We start from the raw sequence: 18,908 nt of genomic DNA, 5'->3' as shown, positions 1-18,908 counted from the left end.
CATAGTTCGAGATGATTCAAGAACGAGATCGCAACGGGACTGAAAGATGGACGATATGCAAGCCATGATGCAGCAGCTGTGCTAGCACTTTCACATTGCCACTCCAGCACCACCACCTGAGGGCCCCACCGACGAGGATCATTGAATCCTCCTATTTTTTTTTCTTATTTTTATTTTATTTTATTTATTTTATTTTTATTTTTATTTTCAATTCAATTTTATTATTTTATTTTGAAAAACATATCTATATTAGTAAATTTTACTTTTTCTATTTTCTGGTATTTTTAACAAGTAATCCCACTACGCTCTCTTCCACACCAACTCTTAATAAGCTCTTCATGATTCTACAGACTTCCAAGCAAAGCTGTTAGGAATATTTTACGGAATGAGGAAACAAATGGGAAACAATACCTCACGAGTGCCATGTTCAACGACCCAATTTCTTCATCTAGCCAAGAACAATGGCAACTACCACTTTCCCCGAACATTCTATCCTCAGAATCAAACTCCACATCCATATAACAGGGAGTTTCACCTCCTTTCCTCTTATGATTTTCTTTCTTTTGAATAATCTATTTTTGTACATTGAGGGCAATGTACATCTTAAGTGTGGGGGGGTGAACATGAAACCTAACTTTTTGCATTATTCTCAAATCCCTGAATTTGGTCTTGTGCTTAAGTGATTTTCTCATAATATTGATAGAATGAATTCGGATTGATCTATAATTATTGTTGATATGTCGTGAATTAGACCAAGGGAATTATGCATGATTATTTGATTATAGGACCTTAAAGAATCGAGCATGATAAGTTGATATTTTGAGAAATAAAATATTTATACTATTTTTCCTAAATTGAGGTATTATCTTGAAATCCTAAGTATACAGAAATGACATCAAAAACCCAAATTTTTGGTGAGATTTTTGAGCCTTTTGAGCATATAGCTTTCTTTCTTGCTCACTTCTTTTGTGGTTTGAGTGAGTCAATATTGAACTGTTATTCTAGAACTTGCTTCGATTATGCATGTCGAGATCACACGTATGATTTGATATACTGAGATGATAAAGGAACTTAGGATTTAACTCATTTACTCCATAAAAAGCCTTCCCACATAATTAAACCCTTAGCGAACCCCCTTTGAGCCTACTAACTTTTTTTATTGATTAACCCTTATCATTAACCCATTAACCCATTATTGTTGAAATCCTCTTAATTAATTTACCTTTTTATCGAGATTAAATTTAATATTATTACCTCACTATGTTCCCATTTTTTGTTACTGAATCATGAAATATGATTTCTATATTGTATTGACTTGATGAGTTGATAAAAAAAATGTAATTCTCAGCAAGCTAAAGTTGTCATGAACCTCACTATGTTCCCATTTTTTGTTACTGAATCATGAAATATGATTTCTATATTGTATTGACTTGATGAGTTGATAAAAAAAATGTAATTCTCAGCAAGCTAAAGTTGTCATGAACTCATGCAAAATAGCTCTAGATATTTGTTTGTGGTTCAGTAATTAAGTTTTTGATAGTAGGGTAACATATTGAAATTATCTCGATTCGAACCCTTGTTCTTCAGCTTGTATCTATACCTGTAACCTAAACCCCATTACAACCATGCAAAGACCTTTTGATTAGTTCATCATATCATTTACAAGTGGTGGAGATTTGATTTTCATGCAAGCCTATGGTAATAACTTTTCATGTTAGACAATCGTGTGCTTAATCTTGAACCTTAAACACTTTGAGTGATTTGAGCGAATCTTTAGTAAGGATGTCATCTCTTGTATATTTAGGACTAAAGTTAATTACTTAGAGGAAGGAGATTACCTATGATTTAATTATCAAAATATCTGATTTAGATTGTTTGAGGCTTTTAATGACCCTATAGTTAAATTCTCACTGTATGATTTTTCGTGGAATAGTTTGTAACATTATCAATACTGATCATGTGATTAAAAAGAATGAATTCTGGCAATAACTGAGAGTTTTGCTTGAGGACAAGCAAATGCTTAAGTGTGGGGGTATTTGATAAACGCCAAATTATACATAGTTTTACCCCAAATACTTAGCATAATTATGGATGTTTACTACTAGATTTGTGGATTTTGGTGCTCAAGAGAGCACCAAGAGTCAAAAGGAGCCAAAAACAAGCTAAAAAGGGACAAAACAGACCAAATCGAGAATATCACACGGCCTAAGCCTTGCCACACGGGCATCTCACACGCTGGTGGCCTTCGGGGGTGTCAACCAAGGTTTACACGATTCACACGGCCTGGCCATTGAGCCCACACGGCCATGGCAATTTAACAGATCGAACACGGCCTGGCAATCACATCACACGGCCGTGGCACACGGGCGTGTCCTTTTTTCAAAGAGTTGTATTTTACATGGAAAAGGGTACTTAGAGAGGAAGAAAGCCAATCCAAAGCCCATATAAACACCCTAAGTATGACTTAGAGAGGGGGGCCTCTTCCAGAACTTTTCTGGAATACAGAACTACACGCCAGGAATTACTTGAAGGAAGCCAGATGATCCATCCCAAAAGCCGGAGCTACTCCAAGACTGAAGACCTCTCTCAGAATTCCTTCAAGGGTTTTAGAGTTTTCTTCATGTTTTGTTATTTTTATACTTTTGAGATGTGCTCTTATTTTATTATGAACTAAACCCCTTAGATACCTAAGGGGAATGAAACCTAAGACGAATCTTGTTATTATTTTCTGAATTGTATGATAAATATTTAAATTGTTCTTAATTATGTGTTCTTAATTCTTATTTTGATATCTCAGGATACTGATTCAAGACACGCTCTTATTCAGAGGAGGAATAGACCCTGTCTAAGAGTACATTAGCCATAATTAAGCGGAGTTGATTGCGCGCCTAGAAATAGGGTGACAAGATTTTGTCGAATTAGGGTGAAACCTAATAAGGGGATCCATAGATCGAGTTAATGCGAACCCCAGAGTGTTAAATAGAGAAAAGTGTAACACCCCTTACCCGTGTTTGACACCGAAACAGGGTATGAGGCATTATCGGACTTAATTACTAATCATCGTATAAAAACCGATTCATAATTTCACTCTAATTTAAAACTTTTTCAAACACATTCAAATTGTCCCTTAAAAAGAGATTACAAGGCCCATATCATGCTTTAATTCAACCACACACATAGGCAAGCATGCACATTCATAAATTGCATCATTTAATTAATAACATAATCAAGACTATCTACATTAAATGACTTTATACAATAGAGACCTTCAAATAACATAGGTCAGTATTTTAATCCAATTCCTAGCAACTTAATAACAATTAAACAAGTCTCCATACATGGCAAAGACTTAAAATACTTTAAAACCTTTATATATCGATCAATAGTTTGATAGTGTGATTTAACCTCCGGCGACCCCCAACTCGAGCTAACATCTGCGACACTATAGGAAAAAGGAAAGGAAGGGAGTAAGCATTATAGCTTAGTAAGTAAGTATGTAAATATTAATAAACAATACATTATCATACTTTAAACAAAGTCACAATATGTTTCCGGAATATTACCATCACAATCACACATACTTTCACTATTACAATCATAAACAGGTTTAAAATAAGCTGTCTAGCAGAGTTCTAGAAACTAAATTATTAATTTATGGAGCTACAGAACTCCAAATTACAAACCGTTAATTTTCCTTGAAACTATATTCACATATATTCTTACCATAAATTTTTCATAATTTTTTGTCTATCCAATTAGTACAGTTTATTCATTGAAATTACCCCTGTTTCATTACTCAACTATTCTGCCCCTTATTCACTATGAATCAATTTTCTCCTTGTACAGAATTCAAAGGATGTTCTGGTTTATTTCATTTGAAACTAAACTCATTAAGTATTTCAAGCATATAAATTATATCCCCTAATTATATTTTTACAATTTTTAATGATTTTTCCAAGTCAGAACAAGGGATCACGTAGTCATTCTGAACCAGTCTCTCAAAAACTTAAATATCTCATAATATAGAATTCCTTTGCTTGATCTATTTCTGTTATATGAAAATAGACTCATTCAGCTCTAATTTTATATCTCATTTAGTTTCTAATTCAATTTATACTATTTTTGGTAAATTTTTAGATTCACGTTACTGCAACTATCCAGAACATTTTTATTATCAATTTTGATCTTTTACACTTCAATTGTATTCATCACTTTCCTATAACAATCTTTCCAATTTCCAATCACATATCGAGCATATTTCTCATAACTTACACACATATATACTTACACTTATCATCACAAAGTCATACACAATTTCATTTAATCAATTTCCCAGTTGAACGCTTCGGAATAATAACGAGATCTTGCGATGGTATCGCATTACGACCCCACCTTTAAAATCGAAGCTCTCTTGTACACATAGTGGCCTTCATTTAGCACCACTCATGTGACCTATCTCGATTGTACACATAGTTTTGGCTCTCTTGTACACATGGTGTACACATAGTATCACCCATGTGACCTAGCCACTTTATCTCATAGCTCTCTTGTTTACATGGTGTCCTTCACCTGCAACCACACATGCAACCTAGCTACATCTATCTCGTAGCTCTCTTGTCTACAAGGTATACACATAGTATCACCCATGCGACCTAGATACCTCATAATGTCTCGTAGCTCTCTTGTACACATGGTATACATCCCGTATTACACATGTGACCTAGCTACATACCATCTGTATCTTTCGATTCTGAAGCTTCAAACAGGAAGTATCTCACTTTCTAATACTTTATTCCATTCTTCCAATAGTCAATTATGATTCAAAAATAAGCTAAAATACATAAAATATGCTAAAATATAAAAACGTAATAAAGATAATGTATTATTTACATACAAACGTACATAATTTCTCATTTCCATGGCGAATTAATATTGAGCATTTACATCATCATAATTATACTTACTTTCAACACCTCGGCAATAATAGTAAATATATTAATTTTATATTGAAACATGCATAAATTAATGCTTATTATACATATGAACTTACCTCGATACTAAAACGGCCATTTTACCAACTTTCCCAATTTTCAATTTTTCTCCCATTCTAGGTTCAAATCTCGTTTTTCGGGATCTAAAACATCATATTTTACTTATTTAATTAATGCACTATTCAAAACATTCCTTAACTCAAACTTTGGAAAAATTACAATTTTTCCCCTAAACTTTTGCGTATTTACACTTTTGCCCCTAGGCTCGAGAATTAAACTTCATCCCTTATTCTTATGTTTTATAACATGCGGATCATTTTTCCCTTCTATGGCAACATCAAATTCTCACTCTAACACATCGTTATGAACAATAACAACTTTTACCGATTAAACCGTTTTACTCATTTTTGCTTAAAACCACTTAGCAAAAGTTGTTTAACATAATTTCAACCTTCATATTGTACCATAAAACATCAAAATAAACACATTTCACCTATGGGTATTTTTCCAAATATGAACCCTAGCTTAAATTATTGCTAGAATAAGCTTAATCAAGTTACTGGGATTCCAAAAACATAAAGAACTTGAAAAACGGGGCTAGAACGGACTTACTATTGAGTTTGGAAAGCTTGAAAACCCTATTCATGGCTTCCCCCATGCTAATTTCGGCCTCTATGAAAAAGATGAGTCAATTTTGGCTTTATTTTCCCTTTTTATTTCTTTTAATTACCAAATGACTAAAATGCCCTTAAGGCCTTTCTTTAAAATTTTGTCCTATTCATGCCCATTTTTGTCCAAACAAAATATAATGGACTAATTCCATTTAGTCCTAAAAGTCCAATTAAGCACTTTATCAATAAAATTACTTCACGATATTGTTACACAATATTTTAATCAATAAATAAACCTTAAAACTTAATCGGAATAAATTTTTGACTTCAAATTCATGGTTCTAAAACCATCGTTCCGTTTAGGCCCTAAATAGGGCTGTTACAGCAACTTCCGCAAATAACCCCTAATAGGCAAATTAAACATGCAATCTATAAAATTTCTTACCAATACTCTAACACATGCATCTAATCACTCGGTAAATCATAAAAAAAATTAATCGAAATAAACTTTTCTATCTCAGATTTGTGGTTTCGCAACCACTAAATGTAACACCCCTTACCCGTGTTTGACACCGAAACAGGGTATGAGGCATTATCGGACTTAATTACTAATCATCGTATAAAAACCGATTCATAATTTCACTCTAATTTAAAACTTTTTCAAACACACTCAAGTTTTCCCTTAAAAAGAGCTTACAAGGCCCATATCATGCTTTAATTCAACCACACACATAGGCAAGCATGCACATTCATAAATTGCATCATTTAATTAATAACATAATCAAGACTATCTACATTAAATGACTTTATACAATAGAGACCTTCAAATAACATAGGTCAGTATTTTAAGCCAATTCCTAGCAACTTAATAACAATTAAATAAGTCTCCATACATGCCAAAGACTTAAAATACGTTAAAACCTTTATATATCAATCAATAGTTTGATAGTGTGATTTAACCTCCGGCGACCTCCAACTCGAGCTAACATCTGCGACACTATAGGAAAAAGGAAAGGAAGGGAGTAAACATTATAGCTTAGTAAGTAAGTATGTAAATATTAATAAACAATACATTATCATACTTTAAACAAAGTCACAATATGTTCCCGGAATATTACCATCACAAACACACATACTTTCACTATTACAATCATAAACAGGTTCAAAATAAGCTATCTAGCAGAGTTCTAGAAAATAAATTATTTATTTCTGGAGCTACAGAACTCCAAATTACAAACCGTTAATTTTCCTTGAAACTAGATTCACATATATTCTTACCATAATATTTTCAGAATTTTTTGTCTAGCCAGTTAGTACAGTTTATTCATTGAAGTTACCCGTGTTTCACTACCACTCATCACTACGAATCAATTTTCTCCTCGTACAGAATTCAAAGGATGTTCTCGTTTATTTCATTTGAAACTAGACTCATTAAGGATTTCCAGAATATAAATAATATCCCCTAATTAATTTTTTATAATTTTTAAAGATTTTTCCAAGTCAAAACAAGGGATCACGTAGTCCTTCTGAACCAGTCTCTCAAAAACTTAAATATCTCATTATAAAGAATTCCGTTGCTTGATCTGTTTATGTGAAAATAGATTCATTAAGCTCAAATTTGATATCTCATTCATTCTCTAATTCAATTCCTACTATTTTTGGTAAATTTTTAGAGTCACGTCACTGCAACTATCCAGAATAGTTTTATTGTCAATTTTGATCTTTCACACTTCAATTGTATTCATCACTTTCCCATAACAATCTTTCCAATTTCCAATCACATATCGAGCATATTGCTCATAAGTTACACATGTATATGCTTACACTTATCATCATAAAGTCATACACAATTTCATTTAATCAATTTCCCAGTTGAACACTTCGAAATAATAACTGATATGCGATGGTATCGCACACAGCCCACCTTTAAAATCGAAGCTCTCTTGTACACATGGTGGCCTTCACTTAGCACCACTCATGTGACCTAGCTCGATTGTACACATAATTTTGGCTCTCTTGTACACATGGTGTACACATAGTATCACCCATGTGACCTAGCCACTTTATCTCGTGCCTCTCCTGTTTACATGGTGTCCTTCACCTAGAACCACACATGCAACCTAGCTACATCTATCTCGTAGCTCTCTTGTCTACATGGTGTACACATAGTATCACCCATGCGGCCTAGCTACCTCATAATGTCTCGTAGCACTCTTGTACACATGGTATACATCCCGTATTACACATGTGACCTAGCTATATACCATCTGTATGTTTCGATTCCGAAGGTTCAAACGGGAAGTATCTCACTTTCTAATACTTTATTCCATTCTTCCAATAGTCAATTATGATTCAAAAATCAGCTACAATACATAAAATATGCTGAAATATAAAAACGTAATAAAGATAATGTATTATTTACATACAAACTTACATACTTTCTCATTTCCATGTCGAATTAATATTGAGCATTTAAATCATCATAATTATACTTACTTTCAGCACATCGGCAATCATAGTAAATATATTAATTTTAAATTGAAACATGCATAAATTAATGCTTATTATACATATGAACTTACCTCGATACTAAAACGACCATTTTACCAACTTTCGCGATTTTCAATTTTTCTCCCATTCTAGGTTCAAATCTCGTTTTTCGGGATCTAAAACATCATATTTTACTTATTTACTTATTGTGCTATTCAAAACAGTCCTTAACTCAAACTTTGGAAAAATTACAATTTTGCCCCTAAACTTTTACATATTTACACTTTTGCCCCTAGGCTCGGGAATTAAACTTCATCCCTTATTCTTATGTTTTATGACATGCTAATCATTTTTCTCCTCTATGGTAACATCAAATTCTCCCTCTAACACATATTTATGAACAATAACAACTTTTACCGATTAAGCCGTTTTACTCATTTTTGCTTAAAACCGCTTAGCAAAAGTTGTTTAACATAATTTCAGCCTTCATATTCTACCATAAAACATCAAAATAAACACATTTCACCTATGAGTATTTTCCAAATATGAACCCTTGCTTAAATTATTGCTAGAATAAGCTTAATCAAGTTACTGGGATTCCAAAAACATAAAGAACTTGAAAAACGGGGCTAGAACGGACTAACTTTTGGGCTTGGAAATCTTGAAAACCCTAGCCATGGCTTCCATATGCTAATTTCGGCCTCCATGAAAAAGATGAGTCAATTTTGGCTTTATTTTCCCATTTTATTTCTTTTAATTACCAAATGACTAAAATGCCCTTAAGGCCTTTCTTTAAAATTTTGTCCTATTCATGTCCTTTTTTGTCCAAACGAAATATAATGGTCTAATTCCATTTAGGGACCTCCTCTTTAAACCCCAATTTCAATCAAGTACTTATGAATTAGAACACATATTTTGCAACTTTTGCAATTTAGTCCTAAAAGTCCAATTAAGCACTTTATCAGTAAAATTACTTAACGATATCTTTACACAATATTTTAATCAATAAATAAACCTTAAAACTTAATCGGAATAAAATTTTCGACTTTGAATTCGTGCTTCTAAAACCATCGTTCCATTTAGGCCCTAAATCGGGATGTCACAGCAACTTCTGCAAATAAGCCCTAATACGCAAATTTAACATGCAATTTATAAAATTTCTTATCAATACTCTAACACATGCATCTAATCACTCGGTAAATCATAAAAAAATTAATCGAAATAAACTTTTCTATCTCAAATTTGTGGTTTCGCAACCACTATTCCATTTAGGCCCTATTTCGAGATGTTACATTTCTTCCCCCCTTTAAGGATTTTCGTCCCCAAAAATCTTACCGGTAAAAAGATTCAATATCTTTTCTCAAAATTTGTTAAACATCTCCAAACAAATTTTCTTCAAAGCAGTACTTTAAAAATCACCCCACTATCAAATTGAAATCCAATATAACTAAGTTTCAACTTTGTATGACCTCTATATTAATCGAAAACTATTTCCAATTCTCACATTTGCTTTCACTTTTTTTTTAACCAAAAACTCTGGATTCAGCTATTAATACAGCTCAATCATTATTCTTCTGTCTAATTCTATCATTACTAAATCCACATTATCTCATTCACAATCAAAATTTCTTTTTAAAAAAATCCAACAATCATATACTTTAAGCATCATACTTGGATAAGTTAAATAACTAAGTCTAATCTTTCTTTAACTGTAACATTTCAGAATTCAGAAAATTTTCATATTAACTTGACATCTTTTCTGCAACTGAGTTCATTTATTAAACCATTCTCAATTGCTATCACATTGTCAATTAATCTTATTGAAAGGGGGTGAGGCTGTAGCACTTCTAACTTGCCTCTTATATATTCATGCATATAACTGAACACTCATCGATATATATATATAGTTTGCTTCAAATAACTCAACATGCATATTCATTTTACACAACCCTCCTATCATCTTATACAAAGAAATACACTTATACATGTGTTCATAATTCTCAAATAGAATTACTCATAACATTCATTTAATTTCACAAGTTACACTCATAGCATCACACAATTGCCAATCAACATGTACACTTATCATAATATAAACTTTCCCTTCATCTCATCTTTCATATTCCAAGAGAAATTCTTATTCACGACTCATTCATTATCACATAAACACCATGAACTAATACTCTTACCTTTTACGAGTCTCATTTCATCTTAATATTATCACAGTTATATAATTCACTTTAGACAGACTTACACACATATTCATATTTTAAAACAAATGCACTCAAACATAAATTTCGCGAATTTGAGTAAATCAATTTATCACATTCACTTAGTCAAATAAGTTAGACACATAATATCATGTCAATGTCAAAAGAACATGGATGAGTTTATAACGAGGTAAACTTTCGTTTCTTTTCACTTTTCTATATTTCTCCACTTATGTCTATTTCATTTTACACTTGATCTCACACATATCATCACAAGTCCCCAAGATCAATTTAAGTACACCAATGTATCCACCAAATTATAGGAACTTACTTAACACCTTTTTACACTGTCGATGGTAGCACTGTTGGAAAACACTTCTGTCTCAACAAAACTATTTCATCGGGATCGGGAGGCATCACACTATCACAGGTAGTAATATGGAATGTATAGCTTAACTCTTACACATACTAGGTAAGTCCGAGAACCGACTAAACTATAGCTCTGGTACCACTAAGTGCAACACCCTTTACCCATGTTTGATGATGGAACAGGGTACGAGGCATTACTGGACTTAATCACTAATCATCGTATAAAAACCGATTCATAATTTCACTCTAATTTAAAACTTTTTCAAACACATTCAAGTTATCCCTTAAAAAGAGCTTACAATGCCCATATCATGCTTTAATTCAACCACACACATAGGCAAGCATGCACATTTATAAATTGCATCATTTAATTAAAACATAATCAAGACTATCTACATTAAATGACTTTCTACAATAGAGACCTTCAAATAACGTAGGTCAGTATTTTAAGCCAATTCCTAGCAACTTAATAATAATTAAATGAGTCTCCATACATGCCAAAGACTTAAAATACTTTAAAACCTTTATATATCAATCAATATTTTGATAGTGTGATTTAACCTCCGGCAACCTCCAACTTGAGCTAACATCTGCGACACTATAGGAAAAAGGGAAGGAAGGGAGTAAGCATTATAGCTTGGTAAGTATGTATGTGACAGCCCAAAATTGACCCTAGTCGGGAAGTGGTTTCGGGACCGCTAAACCGAGTCACCGAAATGTTTGAACGTAGTAATTATTGTCTAAAATATGTGATTATGAATGTGTGAAAATTTCAAGTCTCGATTTAGTAAATTTCATGTGAATTTAGTCAATAGGACTTGTGTGACACTTTTGAAATGTGATAGGCTAATCTATAAGGACCTAATAGTGCATGTAATCAAAAGGGAGGACTTGCATGTCAAATTCCCCCCCCTAATTGCTAGTGGCCGGCCATGACAAGGGAGTATGGGCAAAACATGTCATGAAACATGTTGTGTAAGTGTTTCATGTTGGAATAAATAAAATAAGGTGCATGGGCAATAAAAAAATGAAAAAAAATGTGTGTGAAGGCTTCTCTCCCTCCCCATTGCCGTGAGTTGAAGAAAAGAAAAGAAAAAAAAATTTGTTCATCCTTTCATTCTCTCTTGGCCGAAAATCCTAAGGAAGAAGGAGGGGGGGTTTTTGCTTCATGCTTGGTTTGGAAGAGGATTAGGAGGAGGTTTGGCCATACTTGTATCTAGATTAAGGTATGTTTGAGGTTGTGCCATGAGATTCATGCATGTTTTTAGTTGATAGCTTGATGCTTTTATTAGCCCATGGTTCAAATCTTTGTTATATCATGGGGATGGTATTTGGCCAAGGTGGATTTTGTATTAATGCCATTGCATGTTAAATATGAAGCTTGCTAATGATACATGTGATGGTGGATTTATGGCTCTTGGACTTTCTTTTTAGCATTTTTGAGTAAGACATTAAGTTTTGGAATTGATGGAATGGAGAGTATGCTTAAGTGGTGTTATGAACAACTATGTGTTAAATCGAGGGTTGCTAAGCTAGCTATTAAGGTGAAGTGCAATGTTAGTGATTGATTAATAGTGTATATACATGTATGCATATTCGACCATCAAATTAAGAGTATAGGTGATGATGAGTCTATGCTTTGTACATTCGGCCATATATATATATATATATATATATGCATGTGTGATTGGATTATTGATAGTAGGGCTATAGCATATGGTTATGAGCCGAATAGCTAAGAGCATGAGGTAGCAAGATAAAAATTTTACCATGCCGTTCCGTATGTCATAAAATCATTAAAATGTGAATATCAATATGTGTAGCAAAGCGGTTGAATGAGTTAATTTATTTGTTTAAGCTCAAGATCCTAAAGGAGAGGCGTCCAACAAGGGAAATCAAGGTTATCGAGTAGCCGACTTGGAATTATTTTACACCACACAAGGTAGGTCACTAAGCATATATTTTGTATTGATTTAAATAGACATAATGTCTATGTAATTATGCCGAAAGGAATGATAAATTTATATACATGTATGTATGTGGTGATGAAAGTATTGAATGAAAAGAAAAGAGGTGAGATGCATCGAGTTGTTGATTTCGGCACTAAGTGTGCGGGTACAAACATTTGTGATCATGAGAATGGCACTAAGTGTGCGGGTTTAAAATTTGTACAGCACTAAGTGTGCGAGTTTGATCATATAGCACTAAGTGTGCTAGTTGATTATATAGCACTAAGTGTGCGGACTCACTATATGCTTTTGAATCACTATTGACACTGAGTGTGCGACATTATTGAGTTGATCACGGACAGTGGATCGGGTAAGTACCTTGAGTTCATGGCTAATAGGCACTATGTTTATGTTTGGAGTTGAGCTTGGTAAGTTTTGAACCTATGTGACAATTCAAATTGAAGTCACGTACATAAGAATTATCGTGGAATAAGTGAAAGGTCATGTAGATGTATGATTGTAACGAAAACAAAATGGTGTATAAAATGCCTCAAATATCCTATTGATTAGTATATGGAATGTGAACGTGTAACTTGGTATGAGATTGAATCGAAGGTCTAAGGAACTATGGTATAGTTCGGTTTGAATGGAGTAATTAGCCTCGTTCCATTTTGTTTCCTCTTGTGATAATGTTATTAATGGTTGGTAGTGCATTGCTTATGACTTCTCGAGTTATATACTCATTCGGTGTTTGCTTGTCACCTATTTTAGGTTTCTTGGACTCGACTTTTTGCGTATTCGGGACCGTCATCAAGTCATCACACCGCTAACAACTTTTGGTATTTTCTTCGTAGTTGGTCTAGGAGTACATTTCGGCATGTATAGGCTATTATGCTTTGTTGAAATTGGTATGTAAACTTTTAGCCATGCGAAAATGGCGTAAATGTTCGGTTGGAATTGGTTTTGTGATGTTTGGACACAAGTCATGGTTATAATTTGGGACATGCATGACGAATTATTAGTTAAATCAAGGAAAAGTCATGAAATAGGCATAGTTTGTTTTAGTAATGATCTTTGACAGCAGCAGAAGTGGTGTGGATGTGAAAAATCACTAAAAATAGCAAGAATGGAATTAAATAGTGAATAAATTATGTAAATGAGCCTTGACGAATCTAGTTTCATATGGAAGAAACGAAATGGTCATATGAGTTGTATCCTAAGAGATATTTAGGTATTCGTGAAACAGGGCCAGAATGGTTTCTGGATTCCCTGTTCCGACTTTGGAAATTCATTATAAATTAACCAGAGATAATTAGGAGTCATACCATATATGTATAGATTCCTCTTTGAGTCTAGTTTCTATAGAAATAAACGGCATCAGTATTGAAGCCCTGCACAGGGAGATATTCAAGTTGTAAAGCACGAAGGTCAGTGTAGTCGACCCCTGTAACATGGGAGACTTTAACTAATAAACTGTACTAATTGGCTTGACCAAAAATTCTAGAAAAATCCGTAGATGGAAATATGAGTCTAGTTTCAGAGAAAAATTACGAAACTGATTTTCGAGTTTTGAAACTCCAGATATGATTTTTAAGGCGACAGTGATGCAGTAACCATCTTGTCTGGAAAAATTTTTTTTTGGACTGTGAAAACAATTAAGTCTGTGTGCACCTTGTATTCGACTCCGGTAACGGATTCGGGTACGGGGTGTTACAATGTAAATATTAATAAACAATACATTATCATACTTTAAACAGAGTCACAACATGTTCTCAAATTATTACCATTACAAACACACATACTTTCACTATTACAATCATAAACTGGTTCAAAATAAGCTGTCTAGCAGAGTTCCAGAAACTAAATTATATATTTTTAGAGCTAAAGAACTTCAAATTAAAAAACGTTAATTTTCCTTGAAACTAGATTCACATATATTATTACCATAAAGTTTTCATAATTTGTTTTCCAGCCAATTAGTACAGTTTATTTATTAAAGTTACCCCTATTTCACTGCTCAACTATTTTGACCACTCTTCACAACGAATCAATTTTCTCCTTGTACAGAATTCAAAGGATGTTCTTGTTTATTTCATTTGAAACTAGACTCATTAAGTATTTCAAGCATATAAATTATACCCCATAACTGTTTTTGTACAATGTTTAAAGATTTTTCCGAGTCAGAACAGGGGATCACATAGTCATTCTAAACCAGTCGCTCAAAAACTTAAATATCTCATAATATAGAATTCTTTTGCTTGCTCTGTTTCTGTTATATGAAAATAGACTCATTAAGATCTAATTTGAGATCTCTTTCAGTCTCTAATTCAATTTCTACTATTTTTGGTAAATTTTTAGATTCACGTCACTGCAACTATCTAGAACAGTTTTATTGTCAATTTTGATCTTTCACACTTCAATTGTATTCATCACTTTCCCATAACAATCTTTCCAATTTCCAATCACATATCGAGCATATTGCTCATAAGTTACACACGTGTATACTTACACTTATCATCACAAAGTCATACACAATTTCATTTAATCAATTTTCGAGTTGAACGCTTTGGAATAATAACAGATACGCGATGGTATCGCACACAGCCCACCTTTAAAATCGAAGCTCTCTTGTACACATAGTGGCCTTCACTTAGCACCACTCATGTGACCTAGCTCGATTGTACACATAATTTTGGCTCTCTTGTACCCAAGGTGTACACATAGTATCACCCATGTGACCTAGCCACTTTATCTCGTAGCTCTCTTGTTTACATGGTGTCCTTCACCTGGAACCACACATCCAACCTAGCTGCATCTATCTCGAAGCTCGCTTGTCTACAGAGTGTACACATAGTATCACCCATGCGACCTAGCTACCTCATAATGTCTCGTAGCTCTCTTGTGCACATGGTATACATCCCGTATTACATACGTGACCTAGCTACATACCATCTATATCTTTCAATTCTGAAGGTTCAAACGGGAAGTATCTCACTTTCTAATACTTTATTCCATTCTTCCAATAGTCAATTATGATTCAAAAATCAGCTACAATACATAAAATATGCTGAAATATAAAAACGTAATAAAGATAATGTATTATTTACACACAAACTTACATACTTTCTCATTTCCATGTCGAATTAATATTGAACATTTAAATCGTCATAATTATACTTACTTTCAACACCTCTGCAATAATAGTAAATATATTAATTTTATATTGAAACATGCATAAATTAATGCTTATTATACATATGAACTTGCCTCGATATTAAAACGGCCATTTTACCAACTTTCCTGATTTTCAATTTTTCTCCCATTCTAGGTTCAAATCTCGTTTTCCGGGATCTAAAACATCATATTTTACTTATTTAACTAATGTACTATTTAAAATAGTCCTTAACTCAAACTTTGGAAAAATTACAATTTTGCCATTAAACTTTTACATATTTACACTTTTTCCCCTAGGCTCGGGAATTAAACTTCATCCCTTATTCTTATGTTCTATGACATGCTGATCATTTTTCCCATCTATGGTAACATTAAATTCTCACTCTAATACATAGTTATGAACAATAACAACTTTTACCGATAAAGCCGTTTTACTCATTTTTGCTTAAAACCGCTTAGCAAAAGTTGTTTAACATAATTTCAGCCTTTATATTGTACCATAAAACATCAAAATAAATACATTTCACCGTATTTTTCCAAATATGAACCCTAGCTTAAATTATTGCTAGAATAAGCTTAATCAAGTTACCGAGATTCCAAAAACATAAAGAACTTGAAAAACGGGGCTAGAACTGACTAACTTTTGGGCTTGGAAAGCTTGAAAACCCTAGCCATGGCTTCCTCCATGCTAATTTTGGCCTCCATGAAAAAGATGAGTCAATATTGGCTTTATTTTCCCTTTTTATTTCTTTTAATTACCAAATGACTAAAATGCCCTTAAAGCCTTTCTTTAAAATTTTGTCCTATTCATGCCCATTTTTGTCCAAACGAAATATAATGGTCTAATTGCCATTTAAGGACCTCCTCTTTAAACCCTCATTTCAATCAAGTACTTATGAATTAGAACACATATTTTGCAACTTTTGCAATTTAATCCTAAAAGTCCAATTAAGCACTTTATCAGTAAAATTACTTAACGATATTTTTACACAATATTTTAATCAATAAATAAACCTTAAAACTTAATCGGAATAAATTTTTTGACTTCAAATTCATGGTTCTAAAACCATCGTTCCATTTAGGCCCTAAATCAGGCTGTTACAGCAACTTTTGCAAATAAGCCCTAATAGGCAAATTAAACGTGCAATCTATAAAATTTCTTATCAATATTCTAATACATGCATCTAATCACTCGGTAAATCGTAAAAAAAAATTAATCGAAGTAAACTATTCTATCTCAGATTTGTGGTTTCGCAACCATTATTCCATTTAGGTCCTATTTCGAGATGTTACAAAAAGTCTCCGTTATTCAATCTAGTGATTAGACGTTATTAGTCTTGAATAGGGATAATAACATAACTTAGGGATCTCTACGGAACAAGTTGAATGAATAAATCGTCCGATTCGGAGCCAGAATAACAAGTAAAGTCTAGGTGGATTTTTACTTAGGTATTGTCTCAAGTCAGTCGATTTTCCCAAAAGCAATTCCCCAATTCTTTTCTCTGTTCATTCTTAGTTTAAATAATTAGCTAATTAAAACAAACCCTTTTATTCTTAGGCCAGATAATAAAAAGATAGTTATTACTAGTACTTTTGGTTCCCTTGGGTACGATATCCCGGTCTTGCCATTACTATACTATTGTTCGATAGGTGTGCTTGCCTTTTCGTCGTGATAATAGTTAGTCTAGGTTTGATCTTCATTATAAATATTTATTACTTGTTACGAATCACGTGATCAAGTTTTTGGCACCGTTGTCGGGGAACTGAAATATTAGGAACACTAAATTTTTATTACTTTAGCCATTTATTTTTCTTGCAATTTTATTTTATTTTATTATTTATTAATTTACTTTTTCTCTCTCTTGGCAGGTTTTTATAGTTTATGACTAGAAGAAACCCGTCAGGACCATTACTTTTTGACGAAGAAATTGATCGTACAATTCGCAAAAATCAAAGAGAAATAAGGCATAGCTTACGATACACGGAGAACGAGCGAAAAGACGATATTCAAACCCCAACCGAAAAGATGGCTGAAAACCAAGGCAATCAGCTACCTCCTGCAATTGCGGCTAATCAAAATCCTGCTCCACAAACTATGTATGATTATGCTAAACCTTCTTTAACAGGAACTGAATCTAGCATAGTTAGACCTGCTGTAGCTACAAATACTTTTGAATTAAAACCTAACACTATTCAGATAATACAACAGTTTGTTCAGTTTGATGGTTTGTAGGATAAAGATCCCAACGCTGTCCTAGCAAATTTCCTGGAATTTTGCGATACATTCAAAATCAATGGCGTTTCTGATGATGCCATTCATCTTCGGTTATTTCCCTTTTCACTGAGAAACAAAGCTAAACAGTGGTTGAACTAGTTACCACGAGGGTCTATCACTACTTGGGAACAAATGACCGAGCAATGTTTACTAAAATATTTTTCGCCAACTAAAACAGCTAAATTACGTAATGATATCTCTTCTTTTGTGCAGATGGATTTAGAAACACTTTACGATGCATGGGAGAGATACATGGACTTCTTGAGAAGGTGCCCTCACCATGGGTTGCCGCTTTGGCTTCAAGTACAAACATTCCACAATGGTCTGAATCCCTCGACTTAGCAAATGGTTGACGCAGCTGCTGGCGGAACCATAAACAACAAAATACCTGAAGAGGCCTATGAATTCATTGAAGAAATGTCATTGAATAACTATCAGTGGCAAGTCATGAGGACTAAGCCAACAAAAACAGTCGGCGTTTATAATGTCGACTCAGTTACTATGCTGTCAAATCAGGTAGAACTTCTCAATAAAAAGATTGATAGTTTTCTTGGTTCTACGCAGGTACATCCAGTAATGAGGTGTGACTCAAGTGGCAGAGGTGTGCATACAGAATACCAATCCTTCAATCCTACAACTGAAGAAGAACAAGTCAACTGTATGGGTAACAATAACTTTCGATCTCAAAATAACCCATATAGTAATACCTATAATATAGGTTGGAGGAACCACCCAAATTTCTCCTGGTGTGGTCAAGGGAATCAAAAGCCACAAAATCCTCAGGGTTTTCAACAGCCACCTTATCAACAAGAGAAGAAACCAAACCTTGAAGAGATGCT

General features: G+C 33.4%; 1 non-coding gene across 1 annotated transcript; it reads right to left on the bottom strand.

Annotated features, from left to right (window-relative positions):
• Window positions 1-18,249: 18,249 nt before the first annotated feature.
• Window positions 18,250-18,356, bottom strand: LOC128280187 (small nucleolar RNA R71). The gene has a single exon (XR_008270367.1). It is a non-coding gene; the product is annotated as a small nucleolar RNA R71 (small nucleolar RNA).
• Between the last annotated feature and the right edge of the window lie 552 nt (window positions 18,357-18,908).

The sequence above is a fragment of the Gossypium arboreum genome, chromosome 8 (genome assembly GCF_025698485.1).
Source record: "Gossypium arboreum isolate Shixiya-1 chromosome 8, ASM2569848v2, whole genome shotgun sequence".
NCBI lineage: Eukaryota > Viridiplantae > Streptophyta > Magnoliopsida > Malvales > Malvaceae > Gossypium > Gossypium arboreum.
Note: the sequence above shows the minus strand (reverse complement) of the source record. Positions and strands in the feature narration are given on the sequence as shown.